The sequence below is a fragment of the Phocoena sinus genome, chromosome 12 (genome assembly GCF_008692025.1).
Source record: "Phocoena sinus isolate mPhoSin1 chromosome 12, mPhoSin1.pri, whole genome shotgun sequence".
Lineage (NCBI taxonomy): Eukaryota > Metazoa > Chordata > Mammalia > Artiodactyla > Phocoenidae > Phocoena > Phocoena sinus.
Window position 1 is genome coordinate 52997556 of NC_045774.1, and position 6080 is coordinate 53003635.

Below are 6080 nucleotides of genomic sequence, written 5' to 3' on the forward strand. Positions count from 1 at the left end.
GAAGGAGCAGGGGGGCGACCCTGCAGCTTTGGAGATGGCTTGTACTATTTGCACCAACCCTTCCTCGCGATGCTTGACCCGTCTTCCGGCGGGTGCGAACACTTCCGGTCCTCACGCTTCTGGGAGGCTCGGAGGGCGGGGTCAACTGGTGGAACCGGTTCACTTCCTAGGGCTCCCAATGCTTCCTCAAGTAGGCGGGGGCAGAGGCAGTTCTGCTATGATTGGCATTTTCTTTGCGGGCCCTGATGTGATCCGGAGAGGATGTTCTGTCAGCTCTTGGCACAGAAGACATTGTGGGACGGCCACTGTGTCCCTGCCCTGACACACCACCACCACCAGGAATGAAAAGGATCACTGAGTATGAACTCACAGCCTCATTTTCAGAAAAAGGCAGAGGCAGGCTGAGCGTTCGGGCCGCATCAACTTCTCTTAGAAGATCTGCTCACCCTCCCCGGCCCTCGGCCCTCGCTCCTTGCCTTGCCTGTGTCCTGTATGTACGGAGAAGCTATCGCCTGCCTTGTAGTGTCAGCAGGTTGGAGAGAGGATCAAGTCATGTCTTCTGTGTTCAAGGCGGTAAAATGGGCCACATGAGTCTGTGATGGCGAGTAATCACAATGAAACTCACACTCAAGTAGAAAACGGAGTCCGCCCACAGGAGCAGCCCTGCACCAACTGCTGCATATAGGTTAAGCCTGGAGTCGCAGCTCAGGTCAGCCTCCGGCTGCCACGAGCTGGTGATTCAGTAATAACTGGAAGCACGATTGCTTTTTCACTCACTATTTTTTAACGGTTTATTCATAAAGCAATTTTTCACTTTTCACTTATTTTCAGCCCCTTTCACATCTATCTACTCACAGTTTCTATCTTGGCTTAACCTTTCCCTCTCCTCCTCCCTCTTGCTGCTTCATTTTTCTTTATTCCCCTTTTTAAACCTTGAACCGTTAGAGCAGTATCAAGGCCTCCATTGCTTTGCTAACCAGAATGTTTCTTTCAACGTCTTCTTGGGTTCTCTCGATTGGCCTCACCTTCTCTTCTTTAGTTCTCATATTTTTGACCCCCTTTCCTTTTTGTGGCAACAAAATTAAATCTTTCTTAGTCTTCATACAAGTAAGCCTTTGCATAAAAAGAAAGAAAGAAAGAAAAACGATGTATAAGAAAAAACAAAAAGCCGCTAAACTAAACAGCCTAGAATTCATGGTACTTGAGCAGAGGTTTGATTTACACACAACTCATTATTTCCATTAAAAGAATCTTGATTCCTTTCAGATGAGCATATTAATTCCTAGGGAAATTTCATGGTTCTCACAAATTAGCAGGACCTTTGCGAGCCCAATCTCTTGCCAAAAGAAGCCACAATAGTTTTTTCCATATAAGCCTGCCCCTCATTTCCATTTTCCTCTGACATCTGCTCTCTAAATTGCAAATATCTGCCTATAGCAACAATCAGACTTCCAAGGAAAACAAACCAAAAGGAAATAAGAGAAAACGATGGACTTTGAGCATATTAAGAGACGTAATACTTCCGAAAGAGGCAAAGAAAACCTAGGAATGACTCCTTCATTTTATGGATCAGGAAACTGAGGCCCAAGAAGTTCCAGGACTTTCTTGAGAGCACACAGGTAACTAGGCATTGAACCAGGACTAGAACTAAACCCCCAGTTCACTCTTTCCTGCAGAGTAGGAGCACATAATCTCAGTTCCCACCTTGGGCATATATTTAGACTCTGGCCTGGGGAGCACAGAAGAAGGACTTAAGTCACCCCATTCATGATCTTTAGATGGTTAGTCTCACAGCAAATCACCCTCACGTTAACTGTTCTAAAACTGGGGAGGGAAGAAAGCGTCCCACAGAAAGGGATGAGGGTGCATCCCACTTCCTTTGCCTGTGTGGATGGGAAATAGTACTCAAGGGCAGCCTTGCTGTGGAAGGAGGGAGGGTGGAGACGGTCTCTTCTCTTCCCAAGGCGTAACTCTACACGGACGGGCTGCTAGCCTGGACATTGCTCTGCAGAGTGCTGGGTGCCAGGTAAGAGTGGTACCATGTCTCATTTTCCACCCCCTTTCAGAATCCCTGGGAAGAACTCAAATGGGGAATACGTTTCCAAATATTTTAGAAAATATACAGCACCGTTCATTTCGCGGTGTCATGGACTCTTCCTCAGAATTAGACAAGCTCTTCAGATTTGTCTTCCATATAGATTTATATAAATAGTTTCCCAGGAGGCCTCAGGAACATTAAGGAAACTTAAGTTCTCTACCAGAGCCTTAGCTCTGTCTTGTCTCCAGGTGCACCATCATTTGTAAGGTTGAGAGAAACCTTTGAATTACAGACGTGGGAAGGACTTGCCGGGCATCTTGCTTATCCTGTGTTTCAAACAAGCTGGCTCCTCTCTAAGCCCTCCCAGCAAGGAGACTACTTCCTCCCTCCCATGGAAAGGAACCCATTGTGTTACCAACCCTACAGGTGGGTGTTATTTTTTGTCATTTAAACCAAAGTCCCTTCTGCTAATGATTTCACTTCATTTCTTTTGCTCTATTCCTCACCCTGGTTGCCATAGCCCAACAGATGAATTCTTCAGATACCTAAAGATGGGAAGTTGTACCACGATTCCATGAGAACAACCCCCTTTTGTTAACACACTGAAGAATTTCTTACCAAAACTACCCATGGCGTTTACCTGTCACTTCCTCTTTCTTTCTTGATGGGAGTAGGAGAAAACTACAAGGTGACTGTGTTCACATTTATGCTAAATAAAAGCTTCTATCTTAAATTCAGAGAGAAGGAACGGGTACATGACCAGCTCTAGTTCGTTATTTATCAAACCTGGAAGGAAGAGCAAACCAGGAGAGGGTTTGTTAGTTTATAGTATTGTGTGAAACTGGGCGTGGGGAGTATTTGCATAAATCAGGTTAAAAATAACTTTTTGGAATCTTGCTCTGTTTTGGGCCTAAATTACACGATTAAAGCTATATTGAGATTAAATCACTTCTCACTTATTGAAGCAGCAGCTGTCAGTAGCACTTTGAGCAAATGGACTCGGGGGTCCTGAGGACTTGAAACTTAAAAAAGGATGTGATGGGAGGCTTATTCCTGGGTCCTGAAACATCTCTTGCAGCTGCTGTATGCCCAGAAGTGGACTCCAAAGAGGTAGCCAGTGCTCAGGATGATCCGATTTCTTCTGGCCAGCCACTGATAATGAAACAGACATGTTATGGAGAAAGAACTCTATGGTCTAATAAAGGAAATAGAAATGTCTTTTCGGTTGGTTCAGTGATCCCATTCTGTGTAACTTCGCTTCTATGCATTAATGTTTTTAGCTGCCAGCCTCGGTGGTACAGCCTTCCTTTGTAGACCAGATTATCCCAGAGGCCTGGTTTTACATTAGAACTCCTCCACCATGTGCCTCTAATTACTTTCATTTCTCTGCTCTGGCCTTTCCCCATTATCTTCTTTTAAAGAAGGCTTCACACACACACACACACACACACACACACACACACACACACACACAGAAATAAGTTCACTTATACAAACTTATGGGTCCTAAATTGGTTTCCTGTCCCTCAAGAGAAAAAATTTGAGATGTGTGCCCATAAACTCCCGTGGAACTGTATATCCTATATGTTTTCTTCTGGTGAAGAATTGAATGCATCATTTCTGAACAGGGCTTTTAGTTTAAGGAAAGATTCAAAAAGGTGGCTTCTTCATTTTTGCCTTGCTCTACAAACAGCTGCCCAAAGTCTCAGTTCAACAGGGTGGATGTCGGCCGGGGAGACTTGAGCTCCTAGTGAATATTATGTCCTCATGTAATGTTTCGTTCAACAGCTAAGTCCACAAGTGTTCCCGAGATAGATAACTCTCAAGAAAAAAAAGGCATGCTTTGCCAAGTAAAGAACTATGATTTATGGTAGCAACTGTTACACTCTGACTCCTTTTGGGCTTTGTTTTGAAAAATTATTACCACAATGGTTCTGTAGAATTTAGTAGTGCAAGCAGCACCATTTGGCCCGTTTATGACGATAGGGTTCTGGTTTTCTTAACTCCACAGTTAAATGTTGGCAGCATTTCAAATTCTTGGCACAGATGTTTAAGTGAATATAAAGAAGAAGCATTAAAAAGAAAGTGGGCAGTTTTGAGTGTCTAAATGTAGGGAGCATTGTTTTCTTAACATGCAGTTAGCATGGGCATGGTACCATGAACTTGGTAATGGATGAAATGGCAAGCATGAAAACCATTTGCAAAGGGCTTTTAGATTTTTGTTTTGGTTGTTTCATTGAGGGCAGTAGCACTTTTATACAGGCATCTCTCTTATTCACATCTACCAAGTGAGACTCAAAATAATTTGTGCCTTTTTGTGTGTGACTGGAGAAAGATTAGTTACTGGAGCATCAGTGGGTGAGCAAGTAGACTCACTCCCAACATATGACCCTTGGGACCACATGGCCATGCCACCGTGATCCCTGGGCTTCATACTAACAATGCCCGGAGGCCGGCCAAACAACAGCTTTCTTGAAATTTGCTTTAAACGCACAAGTGGCAAATCTACTTCCCGAGTTAAGATGTGAAGGAAAAAGATACGATGGGATGGAGGGCAGGAAGACTATGCAGAAACACAAAAGCCCTGATTCCCCGTGGGGGGCTCAACGCTGGCTACTGAAGCAAAAATGATACCACCAGTGGGCAAAATGCTCCTCAGGTTCCCAGGGCTCCCCAGAGCCCCTCACCCAGCAGTTGGCTGGGTCCACACACATACACGCTGGATCAAGGCTAGGACTGCATTTCTGGACTTGATCTCAATTCTTCCTCACCTTGCCACCACCCCACATCCATCAACAAAGTAAAACAAACAAAAAGTCCAACAAAAGCAAACAGATCTTCCCCTACTTACTGGCTAATGCTTGAAATGATTTCCTTAGAGGGAACTTTTATAGCTCATAATTAAAGAGAAAAATCTTTTGAGTTATGAGAGAGGTGAGAGACCAGCCCTGTTAGAGCAGTCGCCGATAGAGGAGGTGAAATTAGGGAATCATCTCTGGGGGGGGATGAAGGGTCGGGGTGGGGATGTGGGCAGGATAGAGGCAAATTGTGTCATGTTCAGAATTTGTTTGGGGGACACCCTTGCAGTATGGTTAAGGTGTCGTTCACTCACCCTTCACTCAAGACACTAGACAAGCATTGGTAAAGCATGAACATTTATATTTAATTTACATTTTGACAATTTGCACATAAATAACAATGTAAACCAGTACGTAAACAAGATAGTTTGTTGTTCTAGCAAAGTAAAAAGCCAATAACTTTGGTCGGTTTTAACTTTGAGTAGAAGGAAAAAAAAAAAAAACCACTGTTGATTGTGGGCTCAACATTCACATGTAAGAGACCTCAGGGAAAGTCAGAAGGTAAAGAGAATCAAGAAGTCTCAAGCCACTGTGCAGGTCTCAGGAAAAATTCCCATTAATGAGAAAGCATGAAAGGGGAGAAAGAGGACAAATGAGTAATTGGGAATAGAAAGTATTTGGTGTCAACGTCAGAATGTGATGCTTTGGTTTACCTACAATTAAGGACTGTGTTTGTCACTGACTAAAAAATACCATAAAAAACTGTCCGTTTTGTTACTTAAAGGAACAGATCAGTAAGGCTCTTAGGTTTCTCTGCATTATCCTAAATCTGTTGTTCTCTTCTACAGGTTGACATTAGTTGCCATGGACCAAAATACTGAATATATAAACCAGATTGATGAGTGATACATCAGTAAACTAGGAAGGAGGGAGAGGAAGAGAGAGAAAAGTTGCAGTGGGCGATGGGATTTTTATTTCTGGGGCTTGGGTGTGACCACATCATCAGAAGGCGGCAAAACAAACAAACAAACAAAACCCATCTTAGATCGTCCTTAATAGTAAAAGGAAGTATGTCTCTTTCTCCCTGGTTGTTATGCAGTCCCCACCTTTGCACCGAGGTTTTAGGGTCACTTACAATAGCAAGGGGGTGCCCAAGCTCACCAATATGACTGTGAGGTCATCGAGTGCGAATTAAGCAAAGTCTCAGAAAGGGTTTTTTTTTTTTTTTTTATGCCATTAGGAAA